The sequence below is a fragment of the Saimiri boliviensis genome, chromosome 15, assembly GCF_048565385.1.
Source record: "Saimiri boliviensis isolate mSaiBol1 chromosome 15, mSaiBol1.pri, whole genome shotgun sequence".
Taxonomy (NCBI): domain Eukaryota; kingdom Metazoa; phylum Chordata; class Mammalia; order Primates; family Cebidae; genus Saimiri; species Saimiri boliviensis.
The window spans coordinates 76,206,477-76,226,646 of NC_133463.1; the positions used below are offsets into that span (position 1 = coordinate 76,206,477).

Below are 20,170 nucleotides of genomic sequence, written 5' to 3' on the forward strand. Positions count from 1 at the left end.
CACACACACACACAAACTCTGCGGCTTGAACCAATGCCTAGAACAATACCTTCTATCTGTAGGAGTCAGTCCACGGTGTACTGCACAAAAACAGTCTTTACTAGACTGCAAAATCTGGAGAAGTCCTTTCTATACCCTGAAGTTGTACATTGAGAAGCTGATGTTGTTTTAAATCCTCAGCCCCTCTTGGGCACAGTGGCTTACACCTGTAACCCCAGCACTTTAGATGGCCAAGAGGGGCAGATCACTTGAGCTCAAAAGTTTGAGACCAGCCTGGGCATAATGGCAAGACCCCCATCTCTACAAAAAATACAAAAATTAGCTGGGTATGGTGGCGCATGCCTGTAGTCCCAGCTACTTGGGAGGCTGAGGTGGGAGGATGTCTTGAGCCCGAGACCGAGGTTTCAGTGTGCCAAGATTATGCCACTTCACTCCAGCCTAGGTGACAGAACCAGAAAGAAGAAATAAAGAGAGAGAGGAAGGAAGGAAGGAAGGAAAGAAACAAAGAAAACCTCGGACCCAGAACAAATATTAGGGCAGGCCAAACTGTCAGGGTTGTCACAAAAACTGGAAATTGTATCAATTTCATAACTAGAAGCCACATCTCTTAGGTGCTGCTTGGTTTATAGTGGTTGATTCACTGTGTGTATCTAGAAAAGACTTCTGCCTGCTTCTAAATTGTGAAATCCTAGTAACTCATTCTGTTATAATAAGGAAAACATCCTTTTAAGCACACCTTAAAATGTAGGAAGTAATAAAGTCTCTCAAGAAACAAGCTGCAAAGGTAGCTGGTCTTCTGAATATCTCATGATAGTCAAAGTAGAAACATCAGACAGAAAAACAGCAGTGACCAGAATGTCCCATGTTTGTCTAGCTCCAGCACATGCATGGTTTCGTTTGACCGTAACCATAACACCGGTGAATGTCCTTGTTAGACCCATTGTACAGAAGAGGAAACAAAGCTGTACAGAAGAGGAAACTAATATCCAGAAGAATAGTCGATTGTCAGAACCACAGAGGAAGAGGCAGAATGTAAGCCCGAGACTATCAGCTCCGCACCAAAGTTCATGCCTTAGGCTTTATTGCAGCAACTTTATTTCCAAAAGACCTTTCCTATCTGACCAATGATTGATCTCTTTCACGTTGTAAAGTTCAAACAGCTAATTTATCAATGAGTTTCACCTTTCTCTTAATCCCTAACAATGACTTTTTTACTTTGTGCTGGCGGTGTTCAGCCCTGCTGGACGAGATGCTTCCTTCTTAGAACACCCCAGGTGAGAGGACGCACACGGGACTCTCATGCGAGCACTAATATTAATCTGTTGCAAGGCTCACTTCTCTCTGCCTTTATCATCTCCAAATGGGAACCCCAACCCTTAACCATTCCGTCAGGTTGTTCTCAAACTGAGATAACAGATGTGAGGCATTTTGAAAACGTTACAAGCACTATACAAATTTAGGCATCATTATTACCAAAGCAATAAAAGGATTTATCACACTGATAAATGGTGAGTATGTTTCTGTGCCTCTGGAGTTTCCAAGAACAGGAGTAATTGCAGTTGGCAGATAAAGCCAAGGCAGTTAACCAAACCCAGGAGTATTTGGGAAAAGGCACAAGTTAGCCAAATCCAAATGATTTTAAAACATGCTGTAAAAACAAACAAGTCTTCCAATATAATTAATTCCAGTTTCGTCAATCCTTCCTGCTACTTGGAGCAATGTAGCTTGTTATGAAGCAATTACCCTTTGGATCCTTTTAATCCCAGCTGATCTTTTTCAGCTTTAATTGTCTTGCTGGGTTTGAATGTTGTTGTAGTTCAAATGCAGCCAATTAGCACGGCCTCAGCCACCTTGTGATATTTTGCTTGCAAAGAACACTCCTTGAAATCCCTGGTGGACTTTGTCCCAGATTGTACCAGTAGCCACAGTTCATACTCTCAGGTGCTTATTAGGTAGAAAAAAAAAAAAAAAAAAAAGCCAGCAGAGCCCCAGAGAAGGCACTAGAAGCAGTAAGCCGAGTTTACCAGGCCTCAACAAAAAGCATCAGGTTTTCATAATCCTGGTGTCAAAATATGGCCAAGGATGCCTGGGCAGAGAGGGAGGCCCTCATTACTGGAGGTGATTAAGCAGGTGGCACAGGAGAGAGTCACACATCTAAATGGGGCTGGGAGGGGGAGTGAGGTGGCCTTTGTGATTACAGAGATTTCTCCATCCCCTCCTTGGGTGTCTGGGTGTCTGTGATGTAAGGCAATTTGGTAAGCGCCAAGACAAATACATACGGTGGACAGGTCAGGAGTGTCAGCTCTGCATCTAGGCTATATAGGTTGAAATTCTGGTTCTTCAATGTACTGGCTGAAAACTGTAAGAGAATCTTACAGATGTGAACAGAGCACACCGTTTCAGGGCTTATTCTATTACGATTGGAATCATTATGACTTAACTCCTCCGTGGCTTAATGTCCTCGTCTGGAATATGGTGGTAATAGTAGTAGCACTGGCTTCATACAGTTGTTCTGAATATTAAATGAGCAAGCACATGGAGTACACTAAGCACAGTGTCTGCCGTATGTAAGCGTCCAGTCCTTCAGCCACCTCATCACCGTCATCTTTATTCTCTCTTTGGTGGTGTCATAACTACTGTTCCTGACTCTTTCCTTGCCCACCTTCATCTGCTCTCCACACTGCTGGGGGATGCTCATTCTAAGTCCAGTCCTGTTCTGCATTTGAATCGACCCCTTCCACTAAAACCAGGCCCACTACAGAGAAATTAAATCAGAATTTCTGCACATAAGTCCCATGCATTTTTTTTTAATTCCTTGGGCAATTCCAACTTTCCGATATGCAGTCACATTTATCCTGTGCCCTATTCCTTCAAAGTCCAATCCCATAGCAGGAGGTCAGATAACTCGTGTGCTTCTACCTAGTGATGGATTACATGTTTGTTTTCATGAGTTTCCTACAGAAACAGTGCCTTGATGAATACACAATACATGAGCCCCAAAATAAGAATTCCAGACAGACCAGTGGGTGAAGAGTGTAATTTAGGATACTGTCCCACTAACTACATCTCGCAGAAGCTCACCGGCTTCAAGGATCAGCATTACTCGTGCCCTGTGTGCTCATGAAAGAGGGAATATTCACGAGGCATGGATATCAATGGCAGCAAGAAAGAAGAGAAAATAAACACACTCAACCAGTCAGATCCACTGAGTCAGTCATGGAATCCAATGAGACATAAATTCAAATGCCACACTGACAAACCCGTAGTAATAAGAACATCATTAATTGGGTATCTTGCCAGACCTAATGCTGTAGTGCTGTTTTCTTTGCCTCTAATCTTCACTTCTCCAAAGTGTAGATCTCTTTATCTTCAAGTTAAAGATATGGAGATCAGGTTGAGAAATGATAAGCGATGTAGCCAGGACTGTGGAATTTAAAAAACCAGAACATGATTTGCAAAGCATTTCACATCCATTATCTTATGTGATCCCAAAACATCCTGACGTACCTCTCTTTTCTCAGCAAGTTGCGCTTCCTTTGTCTGCCGTCTTACTAAGTATTCATTTCACAGATAAGAAACCCAAGATGCCAGGGCATTCTGAAATGACTTATCTCAAGTCACATAACTGGTTAGTCATAGAACCAGGACTCATGCCTCAACTTGCCCATGCCAGCTCTTCCTCACTTTCATTTATATATTGGGCTGTCTTTCTACGTACTGACTTCTCAGAGAGTTGAACTGCTGTTATCTGGGTCTTTATTAAGGTATATGAATGCTGAAGTAACTTCACCAACTTAAAATAACTCCCTTAACTTTCTCCACCATTCCTCCTCCCCTCATCCAAAGGATGGGCTGGCTCCCAGCAACTACATTTGTACAATATGATACCCAAACCCTCTCCAGTTAATTAAACCAACAATGGACCTCTGACTTGGAATGAACCAATCAGATTCTTTTCCTCCACAATTTGAAATTACATTGAGTGGTTCTTTCTCTAAGTGGCCGTAGCCGTAACACATAACTTGGATGTTTAGTATAGAAACCATTGGTTTCTTGCCAAATATGTCCAGCTCCTTACCTTCTAGGAACCTGGTAGCATTGCCCTGCCTGGGCCCCTTGTGGAGGGTTCAGTCCATGTGCCTAGTGACTGCCAATCACTAGGCTTGTGAGTAGATGTGATGTGTGCACTTCAGGACAGGATCACATCAAAAGTTTTCTCTCTCTCTCCCTCTCCCTTACAAACCAGACACCTCTGAGGTGGTGGCCACTTTATCAGCCTGGGTCTCAGAGTGGTGAAGCAGGAAATGGAGTCCCCCAGCCAACCCACAGTGGACATGTAATGAAGCAAGAACAAAATCCTTGTTTTATAAACCACCAAGATTTGGGGATTGTTTGTTAATGCAGTATAGTCCAGCTCATTCCGACTGATAGTTGTAGAAATAACAGTAAACCCTTATAAATCAATAGGGCTTGGGAATGACAGCTACAACATAGCCTAGACCAAGGATTGGCAAAGTACAGCCCATGGGCTATTGTTTTATAAACTAATGTAATGGAATGCAGCTGCGCTCATCCCTATTTACCTATTGATTATGTTGCCTCCATACTTCAAGGGCAGAATTGAGTAATTGCAAGAGAGACCTAATAGCATAAAAAGCTTAAATTATTTCCATCTGGCTCTGTAGAGAAAAAGTTTGCTGACCCCTGACTTAGACCGTTCTGACCGATTACAGCAGTAAGAACAATAGCACACAGTGACCATTCTAGACATTTTACACACATTAACTCACTTAATCCACACGTCAACCAGTTGTCCTGCCTCTGTGTTTGCATCCTCTGCCTTCCTGAAATCTATTTTTCACACAAGTAAATCAAACCAAGTGAGTTTTCAATCATCCAGTGTCTCTTCATCACTTATCTCCTACCTGTTATTAAAAAATAAATAAATATGGGGGGGTGGATGCAGCAAACCACCTTGCCGTGAATGTACCTATGCAACACTCTTGCATGATCTGCACGTGTACCACAGAATCTAAAGTACAATTTTAAAAAAAGATCAAAATAAATAAGTAAATAAATAAATCCACATTCCTTATCTCTGTGCCTCAGTTTCCTCATCTGTAAAGTAGGGGAGCTATCAGCAACTACCTCATAGACTTACTGGGAAAACTGAATGAGCTCATTCAGCCCTGACACTTGGCACAATCCAATGCCTCGCACTTAGTACTGTAAGTACAGTCACGAACTACGTGACGTTTTGGTCAACAGACTGCGTACACAACAGTGGTGCCGTAAGATAATAACAGAGCTGAAAAATTTCTGTTGCCAGTGATTTGTTACAATTCCCTACAGTATCCAGTCAGTAACATGCTGTACACATTTGTAGCCTAGGAGCAATGGGCTTTACCCTTTAGCCTAGTTGTGTAGTAAGCTATTGCACCCAGGTTTTTGCAAGTACCGTACTCTCTATGACGTTCCCACAGTGACAAAATTGCCTGATAACACGTTTCTTGGAACAAGTCCCCATCAACCGGCAACATGTGACTATTAGCTTTAATAACAAACACCGCAATGCTGAAAGCAGATACGAGTATCTTTATTTAACAGATGAGATTATTCATACTGCCACATAATACCAGTACATAGTAAGGAATCAATGAGTATTTATCAAATAAATGAATGTTTCTTGTTCTCATACCTGACGCTGACTTCTAGGATCCTAGCTAGGGGACATCCCCTACCACACCCCAAAATAAATACTATCTGCCTTTTTCTCCTACCAGATAAATGCAGTTGAGTGATTCCTTCTGAAGCCATTTCTAATACTACGATGCTATAAAGAAGGTCGTTCAGCAAACTAGATAGTAGTTGCTGTGTCACTTTTGAACAATGGATGTTTTGAATTCCATTCAAAACATTCAAAACGGTGTTATGTAAAGAGTGACATTTTATTATGAATTTCCTCCAATGTTATCACACTCACTTTTAAATTGAACTGAGGTATGTTTGAACTTGTCCCTGAACTCTTAGTCACACAAAACACAAACACACAGTTTGTAAAGAAAGTTTACGTCCTGTAAGACCCATAGGGCAGAGGGATTTGATGATTTTTTTTTTCAAATCTGTAATGAAGAATATTTTTCTTCAGACACACTTTCTCCTTCTGTCACTGCTTACTTCTGCTTAGCTGTACCTACATTCTCTCTGAAATGTTATCTCTGTGAATCGCGTTTTGCCCTTTTGTTTAAGCTGCTGTCTTTCAAGAGGTATTTCAAGGGAAATACACCCTGAACAGCATCATCAAGCCTCAGTAATGTCTTCTGATTACATATGTTTGATCTGCGTGAATTCCATTTCTCTCCTACCTTCTTCATAGTAGTAACTATAGCCTCTCCCAGATAACATCAACACGGCAGCCTGATAGGGCCAGCAAGAGAGGCACCATTTCAGGGATGAGAAAGAAAATCTCTAACTGCTCTGAATTTCATTACAAGTAGCAGGAGACAAGAGAAAGACAAGAAGACAAGGAGCACCCTGACTCTCTGAACTCCAGGCTGGGGCCTCGCTAGAAACAGAAAGGCTGGCTGAAGAGTATCACATCATTCCCAGAAGACCAGCCTCTGATACTGTTGCTTCTAAACCTGCTCTCCTGTATGTTAATTCCCAAAGATCAGCCAAGAAGCTAAGATTCCAAAATTCCATGTTCTTGATAACCCACCACATAACTCTGTGCTCCAGCCAAAATGATTTCTCTGCAAGATTTCTGTTATGAGTTGAACTGCATCTCCCAAAAAATCATGTTGAAGCCCTAACACCCAGGACCTGCAAATGTGACCTTATTTGGGAACAGGGTCTTTAATCAACTTAAGATGTGGTTATCCTGAATTAGAATAGGCTTTCATCCAATATGACTTGTGTCCTTATAAGAAGAGAAGCAGCAGAGACAGATACACAGGGAAAAGGGCCATGTGAAAACAGAGGCAGAGACTGAAGTGATGCATCCGCAAGCCGGGGAAGGCCAAGGATGGCTCCAGAAAAGAAAAGGGCATTAAACACATTCACCCCTGACGCCTTCAGAGGGAGCATGACTCTAGGGCCAACATCTTGACTTTGGACCTCTATGCTCCAGAACTGTCAACTGTCAACGGTCATTTCTGATGTTTTAAGCCATCCAGTTTGTGGTACTTTGGTATGGCCACCCCAGGAAAAGTAATAGAGTCTCCAAGCCGCTGTCTCCTACCTCTTTTCCTTCGCATCAGAGAATTCCTCACCTACATGAGCTCAGCATCCTCCCTCGCACCTATCCCAGGTCCTCGGCTAAGACCTCTGGACTCCCGTAACCTCTGCTTCCCTTGCCTGACACTCTCCAGATTGTGTTCTAATTGTCTCTCTCTCTACCCACAAGACTGTGTCTCGGTCATCTTTGAATGCTCTTCACGGAGCCCCTTGCTCAGTAGACATTCAGCCAATATGGAAAGACGAAAGAGTGAAGAGGGCACTCAGATGGAGATGGGTGATGTCTGAAGTCAAAGGTGAAAAGGTTCAAACAAGGACATGATAGAAAAATTATTTATTCCAAGGGTACAAATGCCGAAGGCTATAATCTAGTGAAGAAAATGTAGATGACACTAGAAAGAAAAATTTTTTAAAAAAAGCAGGTAGAGTTTGGGGACCAGAGGTATATAGGTTAAGAGAAAGGTCATTTCAAAATACAAAAACAGAGTTGAGGAGACAAATGAAAGCCGGTGAACGTAATAGATAGGTTGGGATAGAGCACACCTGAGGGGACGCAAAGTCAGCAGAAACAGCAAGGGAACTTTGAATCCTGCAGAAAACGTATCACACTGGCCCCGAGCACTTACCTTCCAGATTCAGCTATGAGCCCATCATAAAGACAGCACCCTCCATTTGACAGGAATGCATAAGGACTAGTTTACCAAACCCCCACACTCGAACTGGGGGATGCCACTAGATGCCTCATCCAGGAAGCTCAGTGGGGGAACTTAGGGCAAACCTCCTGATATAAGTGATGGCGGGGTTATGAAACGTCATACCCATAACCCCATTGGATATATCCCACTGAGATAGCAACAGCATTAGGTTCACAGTGGTAGGTAAGAAAGAACCTACTATGGACCTAACTACAATGATTTTATTTAGGCCTTGCCCACCAGGTGAGGTAAGGGTCATTATCCCCATTTCACAGATAGGAAGACTGAGGCTCAGTGAGGCTAAGTGAGTTTTCTAAGATCACCTAGTTTTAGTGAGTGCTTACCTCACTACCTCTTATTCTACATGTCCGCTCAGGTTGCTTAAGATGACCAATATATGGGAAAGCACCTTGATATTTGCTGAATGGCTTAGAAATAGAAGAAAGTATTCACACCCAGAACTTGCTAAAGCCAGAGGTGCTCAGTAGTGAAAAATGGCTGCCTTAAGAAGTAGTGTATTTGCCCACCCTCACCGAAAGGCCACCATAGAGAATCTTCCCTCTGTGAGGGGAGTGGATACCCTCATAAACCTGGCCTACCGTCATGTTTAGTCCGGAACAATTTGCCTTCACCCGGTCCTACGTGGCTCTTCATTCCTCCCCTCCTCTTTGCTGATTCTCACTTATTTCTTCCTTCTCTCTCTCCTTAGCTCTCCACTTTCGATCATGCTTCCTGGAGCACTTTCTACCCACCCCTACTGCCCATGACAGATTACCGTAATTACTTAAGGACTCAGCTCAGAAGTCCCAGAGAACACCGTGGCTTCTGCCTGTTGTTTCATACCCCGTCACTTGCCATCTTCTGCATCTGCCTATTGACGTATCTCTCTCCCCTATTAGACTGTAGGACTGTGGGAACTGGGGTCGTATCTCATAGATGTACCCCTAGTGCCTAGCACAGAGCCCAAAATGCAGGTTGCCTTATAAATTCTGTATCGAAAGCACCATTATGGGTTGAACTCTAATAGTCCATTTACTCTCTGATTCCTCTTCTCCCATCTCAGTTCCACACAGATCTGTTGGTAAGGACACTATCAATGGCAAACTGCAGACCTTTCCTTGTCTGTTATTCTTTTAGAAAACATCTAGCCTCTACAAAGCCCAACGTACAAGATGGTAGCAAAGAGGAAAATCATAGCTGATTCCTGGAGCATCCATAAGATCTGATAGAGTCCATGGCAATACCACCCTGAACGTGCCCAATCTTGCCTGATCTTGGAAGCTAAGCAGAGTCGGACCTGGTTAGTACTTGGATGGGATTCCGCCTAGGAATACCGGGTGCTGTAGGCTTATAAAAAATAATAATTAAAAAAAAGATCTGATGGAGACTGAGATGGATGAGGGCCACATCCCTTTTTTTCCTTCAAAGTGGTTATCTCCATGAGGCTGAGTATCTTCAGAACAGCACTGGCTGGGCCAGGCATTCCACTCTGGGACTTCTCTTCAGGTACGGCTCTGAATAACTTCAATCAAAAACACAGAAAGTAAAGCAAGTTGGCGAACCCTTCCAAGGGTCCCAGCCAAATAATTAGACAGGTTGCTCTCGAAAGACTGAAAATTCCAACCTTTATATTATTGCGACAGGCAAGAAGGATGTGGACTTCTGGGCCCTAGAAGAGTACGCTGAAAAGTCCATGTACGAGACACAGGCTGTGGGCTCCGTGTTCCAATTCAGAAAAAGAATCACAAGGACAACCCTGCATTGGTTCCACATCTGTGGGATAAGGGACAGTCGCTGGGCTGGCTTTTGAAGATAGAGGGATGAATTCTTAAAGCAGTCCCTGCCCTGGAGGAATCATAGTAATTTTAAAACCAAAAATGTCAAAGGAATTATGTAGGTCAACATCTTGACTTTATGCCCAATACGCTGTTCCAATTCGTTTACTGAAGAGCTATTCATTCTTTAGGGTCTTTCCAATTTTTCACACTGTGGACCACTTCATAAAGGGCAAAAAAGAGGTGTCATATTAACGGGGTGCAGAAGGGGAAATTACTAAGAAATCGGGGATAAATTCACTTATGATGCTTGTGAATGCGTTTTTCTTTTTAATTAAATACTACAAATGAATTAATCATTCATACTAAAAGCCAAAATGACAAGAAGCCAACCCTAAGATCATCAACTCCATCAGAGCTGGCAAGTATTCATTCCTATTTATCCTTTCAGACTCATCTAATATTATGCTTCCTCCAGGAAGCCTCCTTGATTCCCCCCTCCCCCACACCTTATCCAACAGAATGAATTCTTTCTTCCCTGGGCCTTCAACATGCCACATGACACCGTCAGTTCTGTGTGTTCATTTATACCTGAGTCCAGTATTGCACCATGAGCTAACTCTTCAGGAGCAAGGACTGAGTTTTTGCCACTGTATAATCCCCAGATTTATCACAACGACTGGCACACATAGGTGCTTTGTGAGAGTCTGTTGAATCAAACCAACACAAGTCTAGAAGGAGAAAGTCAGTCGGCAGGTTATCAGGTCTCTGAGATAAAGCATTTGAAAGCATTAACCCAAGGCTCAGCATAAATAAATTAATTAATTTGCCTCGGAAAGTCCATCCACCCAAATCTTGAGCCACCTAAAGGGATAAATTGCCGTTCTGCATTGCCAGACAAAATGACAGCCAGCCAGCTTTCACCAACCACTCCGAAACCACCCACCTGTGTAAAATTAAATTCTCACTGAAGGCATGGAAAAATTAACTGAGTCATTCTTGACCGAAATGTGGTTTCCAGTTACCTAAACTTCTCCCACAAAGAGATGACCCATCTTACAAAGGTGCCTAATTCTCTCAGGCGAGTTTAATAGATTGGCTATTGACCAGATACATCATCTAATAAACCTTCCTGCCTGGTCTCAGCCAAGATCTCCCGCCTTCTCCTTGCAGGGGCCTGATTCATACTCTAGGACACCTGCCAGCAGGGCTGACCTGGTTCCCAGGGAAGGACAGGGCAGTCCAAGAGAACAAGATGGAGGCAGGGTGGAGGCACAGCCCGAAGGCCAGTGGGGAGGGAGGCTTCCCCAGAAGACAGATGTACGCACAGCTCTGGGCACACACACTAGCTGTTTACCTGGGATCCTCACACAATGTGTTGCAAGAGTTCTTTCATGGGCAGATTGCAGCCTGCAGATTACTCAGCATCAGAGAGGGTGAGCCTGAGGGGAAGCCGCAGCCTTCACAAGGAAATCGGCCCACACCCAGGTTGCACCTTTTACCCCGGGAACTCGCCCTGGGCCAGTTCCTAGGGAGCTGCCAAGAGAACCCAGCGTGAATCTTGGCAGGGAGGCAGTCCTTGCCCGGGGTGCTGCAGAGCTGCTGCAGACTCTGGGACCTGCTTCCTGTCCTTTCTCCATTGTCCACTTTTCTGAATGTTCTAGTATGTTCTGGGGTGCGTTCCAAAGGTTTTACAAAGGGAAGGTCATCATAGAGTTTGGCAAGAGCCTTCTAGTCATCCTCTTGTGCCGTCTGCTCTGTCTCCCTCAACACTCCAGAGTGAACTCCCTAGAGGGCTCACCAAAACTTTTCACTCACCTGCAGGAACTCTGTCAAGAGCTCCCTGTTTGTCGTGGTCCAAACTCATTAACAGGGCAGACACTGCCCCACCCAGCCTTAGTCTCTGCAGATTTGTTTCCAAGCTCAAAGAGGGAGACCAAGGAGCAAGTTTAGGGAGTGGCGACTCTCATGACCTCCATTAGCAGTGCTCTCAGTCTTGGATGTGTACCGTCGGCTGTTTCCAAATCTTACACAGATGACTGTGCAGACACAGCCTCACCATCCCCTCAGTCACGCTCCAGAGCCCCTTCCCCTCTACAGTGAGAACCTGGAGGTACCCTGCCATGCCCTTATCACATTTTAGGCTCCACCTTAGAGGCTAACTCGTAGTTTTCCAAATATATCATGCATTTTTTTTTTTAATCCACCAAATAACTTTTCTGGAGCCAGTCACTGGCAATCCCATCAGAAACCACAGTCAGGCTGGGTCTTCCCAGATTCCCCAGAGGGAATGCTGCTACTGAACCAGCAACTGTGCCTTAGCCAGCCATTCCCTTCCTGCTCTGCTTCCTACCTGTTGAGCAAACTCCTACTTCCTCAAGACTCAGTCCAATTGCTGTTTGCTCTGTGAGACCCTTCCCGGCCCTCTCTTGGAGAGATGCCCTCTGGGCTTTCATCACCTCTTGGAGTTATCTTGGTGGTCTGTTTTGCTATGTGTCTCTCCCCAGGAGAATGTAACCTCCTTGAGGACAGGAATCACACGGTCTCATCTCTGTATCCTGATGGAAGGAGCGCAGTGAATACTGGTGGGATGGGATAGCCCCTCTCACAGCCCTTGAGATCCCCTTCAAAATGTGGGCTTAATCTGACACAGCTCTGTCCGCCCCTCCTGCCTGCGTCCCAGCCTCCAGACCTCTACAGCCACCACCTCCTGTCCTCCCTCCTTCCCATTCAATTTCCTAGTCTCTACTGCCCCTACAACGTAAGTCCAATCACATCTTCCCAGCTCAAAATCTTCTGCTTAGAGAAACATCCCAATTCCCTACCACAGCCCGCCAGGTCCCAGGTGACGTGGCCCCAGGTAACTCCGGTACCTCCCTTCCTCTTCCCCAACCCTCCATACCTCATGACAGCCGCACTGACCTTACTGCTTTGGAAGCCCACCCAAGAGCATTCCCACCTCACATCATTGCCCTGCTCTCTCCTCTGCTGAAACAAAGTTTCTTCAACATGTTCACCTCTCATTTCTTCCCACTGTGCAGCCCCTGCCCCTGTGGTGTTGTTATTTTCATGGCGTTCTCATTACTAGACAGCACAGGCATTGCTAATATGCTTCCTCATTCGCTGTCACCTGTTGTCCGCACTCTGTGCCCTAAGGGCTCTTAGCGTTTCCCAGGCCATACATACAGCAACCATCTCCTGAGTAAGAGGCTCTGGGAGCACCAATTTTCTGCTCCTTGGGGCAGACCCTGAAAGATCCCAGCATGAGAGGAATAGAAGGTACCACCTTCCCTTTTTCTCCCAATTCTGATCCATGTCTGAGTAGGGAGATGTGGTCACAGAGCTGCCAGAGCAACAGCTGGGCTGGAGGAGCCCGCACACGGCAAGCCTGGCACCTGATGAGAGGCTCGTTCCTGAGCCCTGTATCAGCGCCCAGCACTTCTCACAGGGGAGGTGCTGCAAAGCCAGAAAGCATCCTACCTTCGCTAAATCACACTCCTCGAACCATTTCCTGGCAATATATGGGGCAGCTGGAAAGGGGACAGCTATACAGGTTAAACCTTGTCGCACTCCAGCCATGACGATAATCTGGTCACAATTCTTCTCTACTAGACCTCACTCAGGAACCCCCAGTTTCTCTTTCCTGGAGTTTCCTGGGACTACAAGATCTTTGCAGAACTTTCCGGACTCTCTCTCCATCTGGACTCTCCTTGATCCAGTCTGGCCTGTGGCTGTTCTCCCAGGATGCCATACCCTCTCAAACCTCCACACCTCCACTTCTGCAGATTCTTCCTCCTGGACTGCCCTTTCCCCTCTCCCTTGATAAGTAAGTTACATTCATCTTTCAAGCCTCAGCTCAAATGACGCCACCTCTATGAAGTATTTCCTGACACCTTCTTCAGGTTGGTTCCAGTCCAGGCACGAGTGCTATGCTTCATGCTCCCATCCCCGAGACAAATTCTGTTGTACATCTGTAGCAGTTTATTTCACATTCATAAATGTTTCCAGGGCTGAGCTCTTAGAGAGCTGACGCTTTGGTCAGGCATGGTGGCTCACACCTGTAATCCCAGCACTTTGGGAAGCCAAAACGGGTGGATCACTTGAGGTCAGGAGTTAGAGACCAGCCTGGTCAAGATGGTGAAACCCCGTCTCTACTAAACAAAAAATAGCCATGTATGATGGCGCATGCTTGTAATCCCAGCTATTTGGGAGACTGAGGCAGGAGGATCACTTGAACCCAGGAGGCAGAGGTTGCAGCGAGCTGAGATTGTGCCACTGCACTCCAGCCTGGGCAACAGAAGGATACTCTGTCTCAAAAAACAAAAACGAGAAAACAAAAGAGAGAGAGAGAGAGAGAGAGAGAGAGAGAGAGAGAGAGAGAACTGAACCCTTATGCACCAGCACTAAAAAGCCAGAGAAAAACTGTAAACTGCAACTCGGTTGGTGTCACTCCCTTGCTCAAAAAGCCTCCACTGGCTTGCACCTCACTCAGACTCAAAGTCAAAGCGCTTCTCTTGACCTACAAGAATCTACGCAATCTTCATCCTGACCCTCCTGCCCACCCATCAGCTCTCTGGCTCTATCTTCTGCAACCTGCCTCCTCACTGGCTCTTCTCCAGCTACACCAGACTCCTCCCTGCTATTTGAACATGCGAGGCCCGTGCACTGCTGTCCTTGCTTCTGGAATACTCCCTCCCTCAGTTATGTATGTGAGCATCTCCCTCACCTCCTCCTGTCCTCACAGTGAGACCTTCCCTAACCAGCCACTTAAAACCAAAGCCCACACTCTAAGCACACTGCCATTCCTATGTCCCTTCTCCACCTTGCTTTTCTCTAGAGACTATCACCATCTACTGTGCTATGTGTTTGATTTATCTACTTTGATAATTGTCCATATCCCCTCACTGCAGCTTCAAGAGGGGCTGGAATTTTTGTCTGTTTAGCTTGCTATTACTAATGCTACTCAATGCTTTGAATAGCTTGTTATTACTATTAATACTCAATGCTTTGAATAGTGCCTAGACTGACTATCGTTTGAAGGAATGGATAGGATTTCTAGCATCATTCCTGGTCCATGGTAGACATCCAGTAAATAATTGTGGAATAATGAATGAAAAAAGCCAGGTGGAGAAGGAGAGAAGAGAGAAAGAAAGAAAAGGCAGCAGGGAAGGAGAAAAGAAGAGAGGCAAAGGGGGAGAGGGAAAAAAAAAAAGAGAAGAAGGAAGCAAGAAAACAGACACAGTAGGGAGACAGAAATACAAGAAAAAGCAGCTCTTATTCGCCTAAAGTCCTCAGACAATTGTGTGTGTTGTAGGCTTAGACAGCATTAGGTTGGTGCAAAAGTAATTGCTGTATTTGCTGTTAAAAGTAATGACAAAAACCACGATTAGTTTTGCACTAATGTGATAGGATTTTTTGTCCTAGAACTACGTGTGTTAAATTCCCTGGGAAATTTCTCTGCCTTCAGCTTCTTTTTTTGCCAACACAGACCTAACCAGAGAAGGAAACATGAATGTTTTACAAGGGTGATTGGTCATTAGTTTGTGACTCATCCTGACAAGTTCTAACCTGCAGCTTACCTGCCTGGGATATCTGCATGCATGCAGCTCATCTGAACCTTTGGCCAACAGCTCTTCACCCAATATTTTGCAGAGATTTTTGTTTTTAAAAAGAATGCATTGGCTGGGAGCAGTGGCTCACACCTGTAATCTTAACACTTTGGGAGGCTGAGGCAGGCGGATTAGGAGGTCAAGAGATTGAGACTGTCCTGGCCAACATGGTGAAACCCGTCTCCACTAAAAATACAAAAGTTAGCAGGGCGTGGTGGTGCATGCCTGCAATCCCAGCTACTCGGGAGTCTGAGGCAGGAGAATCATTTGAACCTGGGAGGTGAAGGTTGCAGTGAGCCAAGATTACACCACTGCACTCCAGCCTGGTGATGGAGCGAGACTCTGTCTAAAAAAAAAAAAAAAAAAAGGAAAAGAAAAAAACAATCCTCTATTATTGTAGAATACACACAAAGACACATAGAAGAAAATAACCCAGTATTAATCTCTCTTTGTTTCCTGTAATTATATACCTGTATATGTAGTTATCAAGATGTATTTACACTGTGCATGTATCACTTGTTATGTCTGGAGTTTTACTATTCCTGGGTATGTGCTTAGGATATAACCAGGGAAACAGCTTGAGACAGTGGAAGCCGTATATTCTGGAAACTGACATACTTCAGACCAGTCCCAAGTCTGATACTTGGTGGCTGAAGATCTCAGTTAAATTATGTAAGTAAAGTGATGATTCCTCATACCCTGCCAGGAATCAGGGACTGTCTGTTGTTCCAGTGTAATTAACCTGGAACACGTGCTGTTCCAGTGTAATTAATAAGAGTACCCCTTTAATGCTCAAAATGTCCCAGTTTAAACAATAAATTATATGATCCTTCTATACTTCACTCTGTGATCTTTGCTTTTCTCTATTGTAAAAATATAGAAAACAATATTCCTTTCCAAAGAACTATTATGGGAATTGTATTAATTATCTTTGCTGTGTAACACAAACTGACCCCAAATTTAATGACTTAAAACAACGAGCACATTTTTAACTCACTCATGTTCCAAAGATCAGGAGTGAGCATGGATGAGCAGGGTGGTTCTGGCTCTGGGTTCCTTGTGAGTCCTCAGTCACACTGTCACCTGGGACTGCAGTCATCTGAAGGCTGGATTGGGCTGGAGGGTCTGTTTTCAAACTCATTCACCTGGCTGCTAGCTGAAGGCCTCAGTTTCTCATGACGTAGCCTTCCGTGGGGCTACTCATGACATGGCAGCCAGCTTCCCACAGAGTGAATCATTCAAGAGAGAAAAAGAGGGAACACAGTGGAAGCTGCAAATATTTCTCTTATTTATTTATTTATTTATTTATTTATTTATTTATTTATTGCATTTTAGGTTTTGGGGTACATGTGAAAAACATGCAAGATTGTTGCATAGGTACACACGTGGCAGTGTGATTTGCTGCCTTTCATCCCATCACGTATATCTGGCATTTCTCCACATGCTATCTCTCCCCAACTCCCCACCCACCGCTGTCCCTCTCCTATTTCCCCCCAATAGACCCCAGTGTGTAGTGCTCCCCTCCCCGTGTCCATGTGTTCTCATTGTTCAACACCCGCCTATGAGTGAGAACATGTGGTGTTTGATTTTCTGCTCTTGTGTCATTTTGCTGAGAATGATGGTTTCCAGGTTCATCCATGTCCCTACAAAGGACACGAACTCATCGTTTTTGATGGCTGAATAATATTCCATGGTGTATATGTGCCACATTTTCCCTGTCCAGTCTATCATCGATGGGCATTTGGGTTGGTTCCAGGTCTTTGCTATTGTAAACTGGCTGCAAATATTTCTAATCTGAGAAATCAGCCTGGTGCCATGGCTCATACCTGTAATCCCTGCACTTTGGCAAGTCAAGACAGGAGGTTTGCTTGAGGTCAGGACTTTGAGACTAGCCCTGACAGTAGTGAGACCTCATCTCTATGAAAAAGAGAACTAGCCAAGCATGGTGGGATGCTGCTGTAGTCCCAGCTACACAGGAGACTGAAGTGGGAGGATTGCTTGAGCCCAGGAGGTTGAGGCTGCAGCGAGCCCTATTTATGCCACGGCACTCCAGCCTGGATGAAAGAGTGAGACCCTGTCCTTTAAAAAGAAAACTGAGAAACCAGGCTGGGTGTAGTGGCTCACACCTGTAATCCCAGCACTTTGGGAGGCCGAGATTGGCAGATAACCTGAGGTCAGGAGCTTGAGACCAGCCTGGCCAACATAATGAAACCCCATCTCTATTAAAAATACAAAAATTAGCTAGGTATGGTGGTGGGTGCCTGTAATCCCAGCTACTTAGGAGGCTGAGGCAGAAGAATCACTTGAACTTGGGAGGCAGAAGTTGCAATGAGCTGAGATCGTGCCATTGCGCTCCAGCCTGGGCAACACAGCAAAACTCCATCTCAAAAAAATAAATAAATAAATAAAGGAAGGAAGGAAAGAAAAGAAAAGTGAGAAAGCATCAATTCTGCCTCATAGACTCACCCTGGTACAATGTGGGAGGGGACCACGCCGAAGTGTGAACACCAAGAAGGAGGCAGGATCACTGGGGCTCATCTTGGAGACTGGGTACCACAGAACTTAATGTAAATGCTGCTTGCAAAATCCCTGGTACATAGCAGGCATGTAGTAAATGTTAGCTACTTCGGAGCAGTATCAGACAAGAAAATCTTCTAAAAACAGTAGGTAGCCCTGGTAAGTTCTCCACAATGAAGGATTTAAATATTGTGTCTTTCTTTTCTTTTTTTTTTGAGACAGAGTTTCGCTCTTGTTACCCAGGCTGGAGTGCAACGGCGCGACCTTGGCTCACTGCAACCTCCGCCTCCTGGGTTCAGGCAATTCTCCTGCCTCAGCCTCCTGAGTAGCTGGGATTACAGGCACACACCACCATGCCCAGCTAATGTTTTTGTATTTTTAGTAGAGACGGGATTTCACCATGTTGACCAGGATGGTCTCGATCTCTTGACCTCGTGATCCAGCCGCCTCAGCCTCCCAAAGTGCTGGGATTACAGGCGTGAGCCACCGCGCCCGGCAATATTGTGTCTTTCTTATAAGTCGATTCAATTCAGCTCCACAAATATTTATTACATATCTACTGCTTGGTGTTGTCCTTGAAGGCAAGCAATTCACAGCTAACTACTACCTTGTTGTAAATCCCTCAACTCACTACTTATATAAAGAAAAATGTACTGTTTTCTAATTCAAGGTGTTTCTTTGTATTCTTAATCTTCTGAAGATGTAATCTTAGCATGTTGTTGGAGTGTCTCTGTCAGAAGCATTTGATGCTTACTCCTACAAAGTAAGACTAACAGAGTTTTCTGGAGTCAATGCACAAATAAGCTAATTTGCATGCTGTTTGAATATACATCGTATTGAAGTCCAGGCTGCAATTCGAAGCATGTAAGAAGATGAAAAGAAATCAAGTAAGAATTTATCTAGCCCTATGGTGGACACAGTCATTGATGCTTAAAAATTATGAATTTTGATTGAGCTTACAGAATCCATTCAAAAGATAAGCTAGACTAAAATTTCAGACTTCACCACTCTACAATTTATCCATGTGACCAAAAACCACTTGTACTCCAAAATCTATTAAAATAAAAAATATATATATTTTTTAAGTGAGCAAAAAGTATTACCTCCACTACCTGGGGCTGCAATCATCTGATCCAAGTTACCATTACATGAATTGTTGTGATAACTTTTCAGCTATTTCCCCCTGCTTCTTTCCTTTCTCTCCACCCTACTTATTCTCAACATATCATCCAGAGTGACCCATTTAATATATCTGATCACATCATTCCCTTGCTCAGAAACTCCCAGTGGAGTCACAGAGACATAGATACCCTGGCCATATCCATTCTGCATTCAGCTGTGCAAGCCAACTAGGCTCTGCAACCCCCTGGCTCAGAGCCCTTTTCCTGGCTGGAGAAGTGCACATAGCCAAGTCCATGGCAAGCAGAATGAGCCAGATGATGGTTAACACCTTTGGACGTGACCTTCAACCATCAATGGTCAGGGAGCTGGTGGATCAATTTCGCAGGTCCCTCAGCCCTGGGTTGTGATGACTTGCAAGCGTTCTCTACACTGTCTCCCAGTGGTCCCTTGCAGGACTGAGCTGCAGTTGCTTGCAGTTCCAGCCAGCTTGTTATTACCCCTTTTAGTGGGTTCTTTTTCTTTCTGTCTCACTTGTCCGCTCCTCTTCTGGTGCTTCCTGGAATCACTTTCCACATAAATTACTTGCACTCAAATTTTTGTCTCAGGATACTCCTCAGGGTGAACCTCCACCCAGACAAATGGCTTCCCCTTCCAGAGCAAAGAAAAGAATCTGTGCCATGACCCGCGAGGCCCTGCACACTCTGCCCTCCTACCATTCTTCCTCACGTTCACTCTACTCCAGCCATCTTGGTTTCCTGGATGTTTCTGGAACTTTCTAAGCATGCCTCCAACGGAGCAGCTTGGCTCCCTCGAGTTCCTGTTCCGGAGAGACTTGCTTATGTTTACATGTTATATGTTTATATGTTTATAGCCAACACTCTACCATCAGCCCCTTTAACTAGAATATAAACACAGAAAGGAAAGTGACTTTCCTCTGGGCTTTTTCTTTTTCTTTTTCTTTTCTTTTCTTTTTTTTTTTTAAATTGAGATAAGGTCTCACTCTGTCGCCCTGGCTGGAGTTCAATTGGCCGATCTTGGCTCACTGCAACCTCTGCCTCCCAGGTGCAAGCAATTCTCCTGCCTCACCCTCCCGAGCATCTGAGACTAGAGGTGCAGGCCACCGCACCCAGCTAATTTTTGTACTTTTAGTAGAGATGAGGTTTTACCATGTTGACCAGCTGGTCTCGAACTCCTGACCTCAGGTAATCTACCTGCC

At 44.6% G+C, this 20,170-nt stretch overlaps 1 pseudogene; it reads left to right on the forward strand.

Moving 5' to 3' along the window:
* The first annotated feature begins 9,161 nt into the window (after window positions 1-9,161).
* On the forward strand, window positions 9,162-9,280 carry LOC120362375 (5S ribosomal RNA; annotated as a pseudogene).
* Window positions 9,281-20,170: the final 10,890 nt, after the last annotated feature.